At 46.4% G+C, this 14,334-nt stretch overlaps 1 protein-coding gene across 2 annotated transcripts in view; it reads left to right on the top strand.

Moving 5' to 3' along the window:
- The first annotated feature begins 9,249 nt into the window (after nucleotides 1–9,249).
- Nucleotides 9,250–14,334, top strand: part of CUNH1orf21 (chromosome unknown C1orf21 homolog) — a 227,089-nt gene continuing 222,004 nt past the window's right edge. For both annotated transcript variants that reach the window (XM_029227464.1, XM_029227466.1), the window contains exon 1: nucleotides 9,250–9,564. The gene's annotated coding sequence lies outside the window, so the exon portion shown is untranslated. The remainder of the gene's footprint in view (nucleotides 9,565–14,334) is intronic.

Here is a 14,334-nt window from a genome sequence, read left to right as displayed (position 1 = left end):
AGCCCACCATTGCCTGGGCTAGGCTCTCTCTCCAGTATCTCCCTTACCACCTGGCCCTGAGCACTACTGCAGTGGGATCTGACTCTGCACTTGGCTGTTTGGTACACTTCCAAGAGGTTTGTAGGGATGATTCACTACTCCCTGGCAAGTCTAGCTCCAGCCTCTCTGCATGGGTGACAGTGAGATTCCATCACAAACTCCTTCTTCTAGTTCCTTGGGTCTTGCTTTTGCATTTAGCAGATTGAGGGTTGCCTTTATTTTCTTTCAAATGGGTCTCACTTCATTTAAAGAAAGTATCTAACAAATATTTTTTAGATTTTTCTGGATTGTGGTAGCATCTTAATTGAATTTCTCAGATAGTTACAGATTTCCTCCTATTTTTAAAAATTCCTTTGAAGGAGCAAAGCCCTTGTGCTCAATTATTATCATGAGTTGAAAATTACATTTTCCAGTTTAATTCTTTTTTTCTCTCACTTAAAACCAAAAAGTTTTAATTTTTACATAATACCTCCTTATTGAATCTGCCCAACTAATCGAGGGGAAAATGCAATGAAAGCAAATCACCTGGTAGAAATATCAGGATATCTTTAATAGCTGTAAAGTATTATTTAACATGTAATTTGGATACTCTCAGAATAATAGGCACTGTATTCTTTGGGGTTTTTTGCTCTATCCTTTTCTCCATACATTTTTTTTTTTTTTTTTTGCGGTACGCGGGCCTCTCACTGTGGTGGCCTCTCCCGTTGCAGAGCACAGGCTCCGGATGCGCAGGCTCAGCGGCCATGGCCCATGGGCCCAGCCGCTCCGCGGCATGTGGGATCTTCCCGAACCGGGGCACGAACCCGTGTCCCCTGCATTGGCAGGCAGACTCTCAACCACTGCGCCACCGGGGAAGCCCTCTCCATACATTCTTTGTTCTCTCTCTTCTCTCCATAGTCAGTTCATATTAGGATACCTAGTGGGTGATTTTAGGAATAAATAACTCATTCATGAAACACAATTTGAGCCCCACCATTTACAAAGCTTTCAGCAAAAGGTTATAGGAAATGTAAAGGGTAACCAGGTGCTGGCTATAGCAATTGCCATCATAAAATTATAAGCAAGCTTCAAGAGAAGAGCACATGAAAAGATGTTCAACATGATTAGTCATTAGGGAAATGCAAATCAAGCCTACAATGAGGTACAACTTCACACGAAAAAAGGCAGGCAATAACAAGTGTCTGTGAAGATGTGGAGAAATTGGAACCCTCCTATTCTTTGAGGTGGTGAAAATGTTCCAGAATTACAGAGTGGTGACGGTTGCCCAGTCATGTCGATATACTGAAAACGACTGAATTGTACAATTTGCAAGACACGTATTTGACATGTATTAGTCAGAATGGGTTAAGTACTACAACAAATAAACCAAATCTCAAAGGCCTTTAAAATAACCCTAAAACTTCAATAGGAAGTGGGGGAGGAAGAGCTCAATTCTGACAAGGGGGACTTTGGAAAGCTTCTCAGAACGAATGACTTCTAAGCCATACCACAGAGAACAAGTGATAATACAGTAGCCATCTACAAATAGCTAAGTGTGCCAAACACCAGGCCTTTATTTCTGATTCTCTGTATACATAGTGTGGTCACTCTGCTGCAGATGCAGAACCTGAGGCTCAGTGGTCAAGATGTCTTCCCCACATGACAGAGCTAGTGAGTGGCAGAGAATACTGGGATCAGCTGAGAGGCAAGCTCTTGATATGTGTAGGGGTTTGAGTAGTCTACACAGAGGGACATGAGCAAGGGCACAGGGGTAGAACACAGCAGAATATGGAATGGGAAACAGCAAATCAGCTGGGTAGCTGGGCCATCATCCATCCAGTTAGCGATTGGAACTGAGAATTGGCCTGGAAAGGTAAGCAGAGGCCAAATTATGGAAGGTTTTGTGTCGTGATGGAGAAGTTTAGAATTCATTCTGGACCATCAAAGAGCTGGAGGCATGTAAGCTAAATGGATCTGTGCCTTAGAGAAGGGACTCTGACAGCAACAAGGATAGTGTTCAACCAGAAAGTCTGAAGCCAAGGTGACTGACTAAGAGTCCAGCAGAGAGGGACTGAGGCCCGGACTGGGGTTGCAGAACTAAGCAAGGAGGAAAGGAGGAAAAGAATAAAGCCACCATTTCAAACTGGTGAAAGCATTTTAAATATTCATGCTAATGCTTACCTTACATCGACACTGAGCGTTCTGAATAAGGCACAGCTGTTCATCGACAGAGGTATTTTGGACTAAGGACTGATTTAACTAAATTGAATGCTGAAGCATAGAAACGTCATCATGTCTCAAGCCTTCTAGCCACCTTGGCGCTGTAATCTCCTACCTCTGTCAACAGTCTTCTGGCTAGAAGAACCCACAGGAAGCTTCTGAATAGCCAGCAGGTGTCACGGCCTGACAGGGTTAATCCTTTTTTCTTGTTCTAGCCCCTCGCAAGTGATAAAGACCACTCTGGAGAAGACGGAAAGTGTACTGAGGCTACCTATCATCCAGCAGATTCCAGAAGATAAAATTGTTCTTTTCTGTGCCCAGTGGCCACCGTCAATGTGTAGTCTAAGCACCAGGTCTAAGAGCAAACCCCAGCTCTGTCACTTATTAGTTGGGGTAAGCTTGGTGTTGGCTGTATTACTTAACCTTGCTGTTCCTCAGATCTCGCCTCTAGAAAATGGAGATATTCCTAATAACTTTATTCCTTTATAGCATTGCAGGGGGGCTTAAATCAGTTAAAACATGTGAGGGAGATTAGAAAACTGCTTGATATACACTAACACCCAAAAACCACTTGAAACACTTGTTTTGGAATTTTTCAGTTCTTTCCTTTCCTTTAAGAATATGATCTGAAAAGAGTAGGTTGTTTATATCTCAATGACAGCAATATTTTCCATTAACTTGTAAAAACTTTAATTCTCCAATTATATCTCAACTGAAAATAAAAAAGAAACTAACACTTTGTAACAGAAAAATAAAATAAAAACTTTAATTCTCAATAATTGAATCTGAAATCAGTCCATAACATCAGAACCAGTATAGCTTTTGAACTGCAGTGTAATGAGAGGTAATGACTTATTAGCTTTTTTAGGGGTTCTTGCTTAATTATGGTGAAGGAAGCTGCAACTTTTTATGTTTACCTCCTCAATATTGTTTCACTTTCTGAAAGGGAGTAGGGGAAGGAGAGGGGGTTTTCAAAGAGGTAAAGTTGAGATGGAGATGAAAAATTTTTGTTTGCTTCTGTTTTTACTCTCTCTTTTTCACACACACACCCACACTTACGCACACACACGCACACAATTTCCTTTTCTACTTTAGCCACATTCCTTTGGTTATATCACAGTTGCTGAAGTTTCTGGATGTCAATATTTCCTTTCCATTGTCACTAAGAGGAGCCCACATAGTGACTTAATAAGTTAATAGCAACCCTTACTCCTAAGGCTGTATAGAGTTCCCACTGTCTGGCTCGAGTGCTATAGGAACATCAAGGTCTTCAGTTCTCACAGAGCTTACAGTTGATTGGAGAGACAAGACCAACACGTGAAATAACAATACTATTAGCACATAAAAGCTGGAAGCAAGATAGGACTCTAGTGGATACCAGTAAGAACCAATGACTTCAGCGTCTGGAGATTCATCTGTTACACCCACAGTGGTGGAGCTGTTGTGTGACCTGGGAAAAGGGGCTCCAAGCTGGAAAGCGAACTTCCGCTATCTGGAGAAGGCCATGAAACAAGAAGGAGAGGAAGCAGACAGCCTGGGGGCGGGGGTGGGGGGTGGTGGTTGGCCGACCCCTCCCAGGTACCGGGAGTTCCCCTCCCTCTGCTCCATTCTTCTCTTTGACCTGTGGCTGAATCTCACTCCTTGGTCATGGATTCCTAACACTTCCTGCTCCAAGTGACTATGGTCCGTGTTTTCATCTACTCCAATTTTGAAAATGAAATAAAGAAAATACATACCCTAAGGAGAAGCCAGAGGAAGAAACAAAAACAGATGTAAGAATCATAATTTTCCTATCTAGAAAAGCAGGTTACTCAAAGTACTTCACACATAGTTGAGAGACCAGTTAGAACCATTAGCAAGTTGTTAGCACTGACTTTAAACTCCCTGCTCTGATGTAGCCCCAACCATTCAGAAGGAGCTGTGTGGTGTCACTAGAATTAACCATTATTAAAAAAAATACAAAAACAACACTCAATCCACAACTGCTTATTGGGTCCATTACCTGGGTAATGTGCATTGTGGTACCCCCAAAGAAGATTTAAACATTTAAACACACACACACACACACACAACTATCTAGTCTCAAATCAATAGCTACTGATCTTGATGCCACCATAAAGATACGGAAGGACCCCAGTAGTATAAGTCTGTAAAATTTCAGCAAGTGAGGGCAACTACGGATTTTCCAAAGGTTCAGAAACTCAGAGGCTGGGGTTCTTCAGCCATTGTAGGAGTTAGACTGAGGTATAAGAGTGGGAGAGGTTGAAGAGAAAACATGTTTCCAACAGTTAAGAGTGTGGGCTCTGGCATTTGGTGAAAATCAATCTTGGCCTTGTGCTAATTACCTCACCCCTCTGTGCTTCCATTTCTACATCTGCATGGGAATGATGATAATATTCATATCTCTCTGATTGCTTTGCCGGGAAGATGAAGTGAGTTAGCTCATGTACATTATGAATTACATAATACCATGCTTACCACACAGCGGACAATCAGTGTCAGCTGTTATTGCATGGAGCGAGTACAAAGAAAGCACATTTCAGAGTAGTACTTATTTTAGGATCACTTGTTTCTGAATAATCCTGCCAAAGCTACTTTTGACTTGATTATTCAGAAAAATTAACCAGATTGGAAGCTTTTTTAAAATAAATCATATAGGGCTTCCCTGGTGGCGCAGTGGTTGAGAGTCCGCCTGCCGATGCAGGGGACACGGGTTCGTGCCCCGGTCTGGAAAGACCCCACGTGCTGTGGAGCGGCTGGGTCCGTGAGCCATGGCCACTGAGCCTGTGTGTCCGGAGCCTGTGCTCCGCAACGGGAGAGGCCACAACTGTGAGAGGCCCGTGTACCGCAAAAAAAAAAAAAAAAAGAAAAAAGAAATCACATAAATTGAATTCATTTAAATTCGTATGAGAAATTATAGGAGGCAGCAGTGTATAGATTTTACTATCTTTTATTCAATCAACCTGTACTTTCATTGGTTTCTTTTTTTACAGTCAATGGTAAAGGGACCCTATATGTCTTAGTCAGTTTGGGCTGCTAAAACAAAATACCACAGGCTGGGTAACTTAAACAAGATATATCTACTTCTCACAGTTCTAGAGGCTGGAAGTCTGAGATCAAAGTGCTAGCATGGTCAAGTTCTTGGTAAGGGCCCTTTTCCCGGTTTGCTTGTGTTCTGGGTGGGGAGAGGCGGAGTGGAGGAGAGCTCTCTGGGTTCTTCTTATAAGAGCACTAATCTCACCATGAGGCCTCCTGCTCCCCACCATGACCTCATCTCCCAAAGGCCTACCTCCTCCTAATACCACCAGCATCGGGGATTAAGGCTCCAACATATGAATTCGGGGATACAAACATTCAATCCATAACGCTGTACTTAAAAGAAACATAAGAAACAAAAATTTCAAACTTATGTGTTATAAATGGTTCTATAGAGCCAAATATTTATAAGTTAAAGCTTTAGAAATAAAAGAAAATCAGTTATGAAAGAAGTGCCTTTGAAGGTTAAAACTTAACTTTTCTGGGCAAAAGAGATTTTTTTTTTTTTTGAAAATTGTATTTAGAGTGTTTGAAGATACATAAGCACAGAGGGGTGAAGTAATTAGCACAGTCGAATATAAATGTATAGTAGATTTAGATTGTGCTGACCAAACAGATGTGCAGGCAACTCTTGCTGTGTGGTTTAGGGTAGGGGTCCCCAACCCCTGGTCCATGGACTGGTACCGATCCTTGGCCTGTTAGGAACAGGGCCGCACAGCAGGAGGTGAGCGGCTGGCAAGTGATCTAGGCTTCATCTGCCACTCCCCGTTGCTCCCCATTGCTTGCCTCACTGCCCCAACCCCCCCAGAAAAATTGTCTTCCACAAAACCAGTCCCTGGTACCAAAAAGGTTGAGGACCACTGGTTTAGGGTACATACCTAAGCCTCTCCAGCACCTTAGAGGCCCATCCTGTCTGCACCCGCCCCCCCACTGTACCCTTCCTACCCTCTCTTCTGCAGTCCTTACCCAAATCCCCATGGCCCCACTGCCCCTGCTGTGGCTACATGCAAGAAAATGTGTGTGCAGGGGACTTCCCTGGAGGTCCAGTGGTTAAGACTCCAAGCTTCCACTGCAGGGTTCAATCCCTGGTCTCGGAACTAAGATCCTGCATGCCCCCTGGCAAGGCCCAAAAAACAAAAAAAAGAAAGAAAATGTGTGTGTGTCATGGTTGTGGTGGTGATGGGAATCTCCACTCCCATGTCCTCCACATTTGGGGGAGAAAGGAAAGGTGCCCCAGGGATCCCAGGTAAATGAGAAATGAATGTTCACATTAAAAAAAAAGTTTATCAGAGCAGTTAATTTCTACAGAAATACCAGCACCAGACAGGGTTTACTGAGAGGCAAAAAGGGCTTAAGTTCCACGACACCTTATTCACATGAGCCTTTCCCAGGGGGCTTTTGCACTTTTAGCTTCCTTATCTGGAAAGTGGCTCCCCAAATTGTAAGTGATTCAAACCCTACAAAACCTGGATTGTTTCTGGTCAGCACTATAGGTTAATTATGGGATTCCTTTCATGGACTTTTGTGACTATCCTGAGAACCTTACTACCACATAAAATGTTGCTTCTAAGGAGTAGTTTCTAGTGAGAATTAACACAACATACCACCTGTTCTCAGCCCTGGGAAGATGTCTGGTCCCTAAACTAGGTTCTTAACAAACGTTTGCTGATTGAATAATAGTGAAATAAATGAAGGGAAAATGGATATACTTGAAGCACTTACTGAGTACTTCTCTCTGGAGGGTAGGATTATGGTGATTTTTATTTCCTTCATACCTGGCTGAGTTTCTGAAATTTTTCCACAGTGAACATGTATTATTTTGAATAATTAAAAACTTGCTTTAAAAGTTCATAGTATGGATTTTGTAAACTTATACATTTATGGAGTGCTTGCTCTGTGGCCTTCTGTTACTTCTGAGGATATCAATTCAGAGGAGACCTACATTGCCTTGCTCTCAAGAAATCTATGGTGCCAGTCACTGTTCTGAGCCCTGAAAAGATAGATTACAACACAGGTCAACATTTATAGAGCTTGGTCTATTCAGGTGGCAGTGAGGGAAGGAGAGAATTGGGGAAAGAGAAAAACCTGGTTATCCTCAAGCATCCTTTTATATAGAATTATATGTAAATAAACACACACACACACACATCTTAGTGATATACTTCTTTCATCTTACCATAGGAGGTTTTTAGGAGTGGCCTAAAAACCCCAGAGAAATGTTGACTACATTTGGATAAACCCAGCAGATGGATTTTCACTCCCAACTTTAAGAAGGAAGGCAAAGAGAAAAAAAAAAAAAAAGTCTACCAAATTACCAAATCTGGGATTAAACTATATATTTGAAAGAACAGCTCATATTTATTGAGTTCTTACCATGTGTCAGGCATTATACAAAGTTTTTTATATGCATTGCCACCTCATTTTATTTTCCTTTTATTTTGACAACATGCCTATGAGATAGGAACTAGTATCACCAATCCCATTTTACAGATGAGGGAAGGAAGGCTGAAAGAAATAACAAGTCACCTAAGGTAACAGAGATGGTGGCTGCAGTGCCTGACTGGAATCCTAATTAGCCTACCAGCTCTTCTAAACCACTCCTCTTCAGGAGGCCAGATTACAAAGAATTCTGGTTCCAAAGAGAAAAATAAACTAGAATATGGATAATTAAAAAAAAATGGAATACAAAGGAGTTTCAAAAACAATGTGATACCAGCCTTTCAAATTAAAAAAGTAAACACACTGGAAAACCATTTTCTTTTTTCTTTTTGCTCAAAAAGGCCAACTTCCTAGACATTATGGGTGGGTTATTAACTCATTTCATTAAACTAAATTATGAATTTGCTTTTCAAGTAACTGTCTCATCACTGTCACAGCTCCGATGTGTCCTTTCCTGTTTTCCAACTTCATCTTGGCCCAAAGTAAGAAATGATTCGGTTTGTGTGTAATCCACGGGACCCAGGGAGGATCTTTTGCCCCTTTTGTTTTCTTGGGTGTCCTCACTCTGGAGGCCTGGCATTCCTCACGTGTCTAGGGCAATGCAGGAGCAGCGAAGCGCGGGGAAGCCACACAAAAGACATCCAACCACTATCAATGTTGAAAGATCAATTCAGGGCGCACACGAAACACCCAGTATGCCCAGGAAAAGAAGAAAAAATACCTTCTCCCAGAGGGTGAGAAACTGGTTGATCTCTTGTGAGTGTCCACAAAAAACTGAGCAGGTAAAATGGTGGGCGGCGATCTTTGTGGATCCCCAATCATCCCAAACGCGCCTTGCAGGCGCGGCCTCCGCCCTTTAGTCCCAAGAGGCCGGAGGGGCAAAGAGGGGGCGCAAGGCGCGAAGTCTCAGGCGGTGTCTCCTTCCCCTCCCCAGTGCAGCTTCTGCCCAGTGGCCGACGCTTCATTCATCTTGCAGGCGCCGCGGCTCCAGGGCAGGGTAGCGGGGCAGGGGCCGGGGCCGCTGGGCAGCGCCCGCCGGTCCAGCGAAGGGAGGGGCCGCGCGGCGCGGCGAGGATGCCCGGCCTTCCCTCCCTCTGCTTCCAGCAGGCGCAGCCCCGCGGCTGGGCCCAAGGGCTGGCTTGGGTTTCCCGCAAAGCTGGGCCGCCCCGGCCTCCGAGCTGCCCCGTGGCTTCCACGCCACCGCCCGGGTGTCAGGCCCAGGACGCAGCTTTCACACACACACGGCCGTCCTCACCCTCCTTCCCTCTCTGCAGCCCTGGCAGCCCCGCTCTCCTGGTCCCTTTCTCCGGGGTGCGCGGCACCCTCGCGGCCTCCGCAGGCCGTTCCCAGGGGCGAGGCTGGGTGCTGGACGCGCGCGGGAGCCGGGCGCGGGGAGGGGCCGGCGGTGGGGGAGTGTCTGGCTGCCCCCGCCCCTCGAGTGAGTGACTGGGCGAGGAGGTCCCCTCCCTCCCTCCCCCTCCCTTTTTCCAGGTCCCCTCCCTCGCTCGCTCGCTCGCTCGCTCCCCACCAGCTCCGGCTTGCTCCCTGCCCACTCCCACGGGGACGTTCCGTGCAGCGGCCGCCGCTTCTTTCACAGTTTAGTTAGGAGCCGCGCGCCGCGCTCAGTTACTGGAGAGCTGGCCGCGCGCCGCCGCCTCCCGCACGCACGCACGCGGGCCGGGCTTCGGGGGTTTCGGCTCTTACTCCCGGCGTCTGGGAGGAGGGGGAGACCCGGACTCACTGTGGGGAGGAGGAGGAAGAGGAGGAGAAGGGAGGAAGAAAACAAGCGAGGAGGATCCGGGCGGGGGGCGGGAGGCTTACCACCTTCAGCCCCCCCCGCGAGCGCCCAAGGTAAGCGTGAGCCCACGCCGACCTGGGGCGGGGGGAGTTGGCGGCGCAGCCCGCCCGGGTTCCGCTCCGGGCGCGCCCGGGTGGGCTGTGAGGGAGGCCTGCGGGGTGCCTGCCGCGCGGCGGGGATGGGAGCCGCGGTCGTGGCGCTGCCGGCGCGCGCGGCCCGGGCCGGGGCTGCTGCTGCTACTGCTGCTGCTGCTGCTGCTGCTGCTGCTGCTGCTGCTCCTGCCGCTGCCGCCGCCGCCGCCGCCGCCGTTGCGGGGCTGGCGGGGACGGAAGCTGGGGTTGGGGGGAGCTGCTGGGGGCGTCTGCTGGCCGGGGCGGAGGGGTTGGGATGCGGTTGGGGCTGCTGACGACTTTCGTCACATTGAGGCCTGGGTGTCTGGGATTCGACTCCCCTCCCTTCCCATCCGCACTCCCCGCCGCCCTCAGCCTTTCCTGCTCCTCTCGAGCTTTGCCTGTAGCCGCCGTACTTTGCAAGCCAGAGCTTGAAAGAAAAAGGAAAATTCAGAATTCTCTGCTAAATCTCCGAGTCTCTTCTCCCGCTCCGACTGATTGATGTGTTTATGTGGGTGCTGTGATCCCCCGGATTTCTGAAGTTTTGACCTTTTTGGGGTGACTTGTCTCGATGCAGCGATTTGCCCACCTCGATGTATTTATTATTCGTGCCCATGCGAGGCAGCCAGAGGGTGCCTGGTTATTGTACTGGGGAAAGATTTCACTCCCTTCTGCAGGCAGTTCGCGAAGTGCGGCCGCCGCAGCTGCCTCTGGTTTGTTGCCTGACGTCCTTCGCCGGTCTTCCACCCTGCCCCCACCCCCTCCTCGGAGGGACTTTTTTTTTTCTACTTAGTGTTTGTGTGAGAGAAGCCCCTGGGCTTAGAGCCTTTCATCTCCCATTCATCCCTCTTCTAAAGCTCTGAATTGTCTCAGGCACGGTGGTAAAAATTGGGGTGGCTTTCTCTGCTCCAAGAGTTGCACGGTCAAGGATAAAAATATATACACATAAACACGCATTAATCCTGGGAGGTGACAAACACAGTTTGCGATAGAAATGATTGTTTTCCAGTAGGAAGTTGACGACCTGTGTATGAGGTATCTCCCATCGCATGTGAGGTAGGAAAATTGTTTTAAAATAGATAGTTGCTTATTTTGTACCGTGGCTGGAAGACGGCCCTAAGTTCAGCTATTGGAGCAAGTCTGAAAGTGATACACCCTGGTCACCCAGAACTTCACTAAAGACACATATACTCTGACTCAGACTTTGGGAGGGGGACTGACACCATAAATTCCATGTAATAGTTTTTTTTTTTTAAGGAAACAGTTGGGCAGTTTGGGGAAATGACACGTTCATTACACAGACAGATCTTATGAACACTTCCTTCATGGGCTGGGCTCACCTTCTACCTAATGGAATAAGCTTTCAGTTGGTAGAATTGGGATGTACCAGGATCGAAAAAAATTATGGGTAGAGTGGGCCTGGGCTACTCTAGCTTTCTTGGGGGGAGAAGGTGATGTTTCTGAAGGGTCTTTAAGTTCAAGATGCTCAATCTGGGGGTTCCCCCCCTTTTTCATACTTCTAGAGCTGGATTGTAGGATCAATAGAACATGTTCTGTGTTGGCTGTTTGGAAATGCCATTGATCAGGCATGGAAATTAATTTAGACTTAATTATCTATTTTTCTTTTGCTGCTTATAAAATAGTAAGTGCCAGTGATAGGACAGCTGAGTGTATTTATCTCTGCATTAAACTAGCAGTTCACGGATCAGAAATGCAGCATTGAAATGTAACCTCCCTTAGTGTTTCCTGCTGTGCAAACTGGGTTCGGAGAACCAGCAGCTCCAGAGGGCTACTCGGAAAAGCGACAAAGACAAGCGGACTCAGCACTTGGATGAGCAGATGCCTGCGAAGGAGTGGGGTGCTTCTGTTGTCAAGCTTATCTCCATTCAGGCATTTTTCCCAAGAAAAACTGGACTTGGTTGGTAGGGAGGAAAAGTTCATCCTAGAAGGATCCTGAGGTTCTAGCTTCCCTTTTCAGCTGACTCAGTTTCAGTGGTTGAGAGAGCTGATAATTTTGTTTTATTGGCTAGTAATTTACCCTTTACCCTCTCACCCCTGATGTCACTTTATCATCTAGCATGGATTTCTGGGAATTAATAGGCCACAGCTGAAGTGGTTTGAGCTTCTTGAAGAATCACAGGGTATACATCAAAAGCTTGTTCATTAATTGGCACTATTTGCTGTGACTGATGCAGAAACTCTACCCAGGAGGAAGGTGGTGTGTCCCATTGTGAATATCATTTCCAGGTTGATGGTACCTCAGCACTGTGTTGGATTTTTGACCAGGCAAGACTTGACTGTCACATCCTGAGTGGCTTGCTCCAGGCTCCTTGTGGCCCCTTTCTTCTAGCTATTTTCTGTCAGGGAATGAGATGCCCCAGGTTGGAGAGAAAGAATCATGGCACCACCCATTAGAAAAGGAGAGGGCAGGAGATTATTCACAGAGGGTCTTAAGTGTGATAAGTATCACCAGCTTCACGTGAACTTATCGATAGAATTTGGAACCCTGTGAGGCACAAGCAAGTGCATTTTTGGACATCTTATGTTCCTTCTTTGGAATTTTAGAAGCCTTGGAGCTTGGGAGAAGTAAAAGCTGTGATTACTTAGGCTCTCATTAAAACATGAAAGGCAGGGGCTTCCCTGGTGGCTCAGTGGTTGAGAGTCCGCCTGCCGAGGCAGGGGACACAGGTTTGTGCCCCGGTCCGGGAGGATCCCACGTGCCGCGGAGCGGCTGGGCCCGTGAGCCATGGCCGCTGAGCCTGCGTGTCCGGAGCCTGTGCTTCGCAATGGGAGAGGCCACAACAGCGAGAGGCCCGCGTACCGCAAAAAAAAAAAAAAAAAAAAAAAATCCATGAAAGGCAGATTGCAATAGATCAATATATAATACTTAGAAAACTGAGAAGACAGGGATAGGGCCTGTGTGCAGGGAGAATTGTACACTGAAACTGTATTTTAAAGTTGGTGACAGTTGTGACTTGAAGAGATCGTAAATCAAGAGCTTATCTAAAGTGACATGTAAATTATATACATACATATTTTTAAAGTAGGCAATTATTTTGCTTGACTCCCTCGGTTCTGAAGTTTAATTTTACAAGTTACAATTGCAACAAGAAACAACTTGACGTGCTGTGGTTATGCAATCAGGACAAGAGTGGTTGCACGTAAACTGGGCTAGGATGAACATGGAAATGAACACACAGCAGTGTCCGCAGTCACCAGGTATTAAGAAGTCCCTTTTTGGGCTTCCCTGGTGGCGCAGTGGTTGAGAATCTGCCTGCTAATGCAGGGGACATGGGTTCGAGCCCTGGTCTGGGAGGGTCCCACATGCCGCGGAGCAACTAGGCCCGTGAGCCACAAGTACTGAGCCTGCGCATCTGGAGCCTGTGCTCCGCAACAAGAGAGGCCGCGATAGTGAGAGGCCCGCACACCGCGATGAAGAGTGGCCCTCGCTTGCCACAACTAGAGAAAGCCCTCGCGCAGAAACCCAAAAAAAAATAAATTAATTAAAAAAAAGAAGTCCTTTTTTTTTTTCCTTTTTAATTCATTGTGTTCCTGGAAAATGCATTTCCTAGTTTGTAGGGTAGTCACATAATGTCAAGATTGCTTTCTCTCTATACTTGTGAGAGGAGATGCAGCTGCCCCAATCTGAATAGAAACTGAGAAGGTTAACTAACCAAACTAGGTAGTTAGAGGCTGACTGTTTTGCTCATCTCTGCAACCCCCATGGCGGCTTGTACACTACCTTACACTTGGAGTAACTCAATGAGTGATTGAATTGAATGGAATTCACCTAATTAGTTAAGATCTGTAATGTGTCAAAAACCTCCTTGGAAATGCATTAGATGCGGATTTCCATTTTAATAAATCAGTAGGATAGTTTATCAAGAGCTCCATATTATGCCTCAGGTAGGGTTTTTAAATGTTGAGAGGTATTGGACAGGAAAGTAAACATACCAAGCATAATGTCTTCTCAAATAGGAATTTCTAGTTAGGGTCATCTCGATTTGGAATATAGATAGTATCCGTATTTGACAAATATTTCTTCACTCGTGATTGTGACTGATTGTGGTCTTTCTTTTTTTGTCCGAGGCATTCAGTGAATAACAATGCTTCCTATTTATAGGGTGCTTTATGGTTTTCAGCGTTCTTTCATGTACCCTTGTCTTACTTGGCATTGTACTGCAGCCATAGCACTCAGGGCTTTCCATGCTGGGGTCTCTCCCAGAAGATGCCTGCATCAGGCAGTCGGGGAGAGGTCCTGGGGAAGCTCACAGGTAGCCCCACCTCTTGGTTTACTGGATTTTCTCAAGGGAGCCGTAATTGGTATTCACTGCTGGTCCCTCTAAAATAAAACAAGCAAAGTTGAGACTTGTCTCATGCAGCGAGCACACTCAACCTGCCAGCATTCATTCTGTGGCTCTGCCCCTACATCTGTTCGCTCTCCTTGGGCTGCCTTTTACCTTGCCCCTTTGCCAAGTGTCCCTTTCATCTACCTATCCTTTCTGAAGTGTTTCCATGTTTTTCTGTCCCACAGATTTTCATCCATAGGCTCTCCTTCTTCTCCCACCACCTTACTTTTGCCTGCAAGACTTGGGTTGTGTGTTTCCGAATGACGTTTTCCAGTACTTGAACCGCATCTCCAGGCCCACTTTCCCTCTGACTCCTCCCACCTCTCTGCTCAAGTGTAAACTTTCTGCTTCCAGCCACTTCTCC

This window comes from Monodon monoceros, unplaced genomic scaffold (assembly GCF_005190385.1).
Source record: "Monodon monoceros isolate NGI ecotype Baffin Bay Population unplaced genomic scaffold, NGI_Narwhal_1 Super_Scaffold_18, whole genome shotgun sequence".
NCBI lineage: Eukaryota > Metazoa > Chordata > Mammalia > Artiodactyla > Monodontidae > Monodon > Monodon monoceros.
The sequence above is the reverse complement of the archived record's forward strand: the minus strand, read 5'-3'. Positions and strand labels throughout refer to the sequence as shown.